Genomic DNA, 1,948 nt, shown 5'->3' on the forward strand with positions numbered 1-1,948 from the left:
ATGTCACACGGACTACTTTGTCGATCATCTTGGTACTTTTCTGGACCTTGAACGTGGTAGTTACCTTGCTGTCTATTGGAAGGTCAGAGAGCCCTCATATGTCATCAAAAATATCTTAAATTGTGTTCCGAAGATGAACGAAGGTCTTACGGGCAGGGCCAGAATTCCCTCTTTTTGTGACATAGGCAAAACTAATTTTTGGGCCCCCCTTCCCTATTAATATGTTAGGCCTAATATTACCACCCAAGCAAACAAAAATATTTCTTAATCAGTGCAAACCGTTACAGTGTTTTCTATCGCAATAAGTGCTTGCGTTCAGTCAATAAAAATCAAATGTAGTTCTTAAAGGGGTCATATGATGCGATTTCAATTTTTCCTTTCTCTTTGTTGCAAATTCCAAAACGTAATTTTAGAGCTAATAAAGAGGATTGAGCCACTGATATGCAGTCTAACGCAGTTATTAGAGAGCGATTAGTGCGTGTGAATACTTGCGTCTGTGCGTCTCTCAGCAGTATTCAGCAGCAGCGTCTACTAATAGCGAATCTTTGAACTGTTTCAAGAACCTCGCTACTGAGAAATGTCATATAGCTTTTCAGCTGCGAAACTCTTATTGATAAATTCGCGGGTCAGCCGCAGCGCTGATGACAAGTTTCTGTCCGCGTCTCTGCGTGTGTGCGCGAGTGCGTGTCTATGTGTGTGCGTGTGTGAGAGAGAACGGGAGAAAGAAAGCGTGATTTCCGTACATAAAAAAAGGTTGAAGACATGGAAATAGGTTGTCAATTTTACATTTATTTGCTCAATGTCTTCTGGGGTTTTGGTTCTTTTACTGCTGTAGATATCCCATAGTATACCAAAAATATTATATATCTCTTCATTGTGTTTGAATATATTAATCCCCCGCCCCCTCCCCCATTTCATTTTTGGGTGAACTAACCCTTTAAGGTCATTTTCTTTTATATCGCTTTTCAAAGGATACGTTTATATTTTCATAATAGTAAATTAAAGTTAAAACTGTAATTATTATTCACATTAAAATGAGCATATTAATAACAAAAACATTATAATAATACTAAATTGATTTAAAACTAGGGGAAATCCTTATTTTTATTTACTTTTATATCACTTTTTAAAATATGTTCATATTTGAATAATACTAAAGTTAAAAGTGTAATTATTCATATTAAAATTAAAATTAGCATTAATAATAATTATATTATTAATATTAATGCTAATGTTAATTTTAATATTTATAATAATTATACTTTTAACCTAATTTACTATTATTAAAATATACGTATTTAATATAAAAGTGATAAGTAAATAACTTGCATAAGGATTTCCCCCGTTATTTATTTTTATATCACTTAAAAAATATATATTAATTAATATTATATAATATATTATATAATAATTTATATAATTAATATTAATAATTAATTAATAATACTAAAATATTTTAAACGTATTATTCATATTAAAATTAACATTAGCATTCATAATAAAGTTTAATTATTAATTATTTTAAAAATTACATTATCATTTATATTAATGTTAATAATAATTACATTTTTAAAGTTCAGTATTAACTGAATTATTAATAAGCATATTATTAACCATATTATTATTATTTAATTTGTTAATAAATACACATGACTATTATTATTATTAATCAATGCCAAAGTTAATATTAATAATAATTACACTTACATTTGTATTCTTGATTACATATTAAAATAGCATTTATTATTATTTATTTATTTTTAAAGAACACACTAAATTGATTGAACTATTTGTATTTATTTCAACACCTTTTAAATGGTAAAAACACCATGGCGCTTTTTGTAAGTGGCTGTAACCTACCAAACGGATGAAATACAAAAAAAAAAAAAAAGAAGGATAGGAAATGAGAAATATTGAAAGAATAACAGATACCAGGGAAAAAGAAGAA

Source organism: Sinocyclocheilus anshuiensis, unplaced genomic scaffold, assembly GCF_001515605.1.
Source record: "Sinocyclocheilus anshuiensis isolate Anshui unplaced genomic scaffold, SAMN03320099.WGS_v1.1 scaffold155, whole genome shotgun sequence".
In the NCBI taxonomy this organism is placed as follows: Eukaryota; Metazoa; Chordata; class Actinopteri; order Cypriniformes; family Cyprinidae; genus Sinocyclocheilus; species Sinocyclocheilus anshuiensis.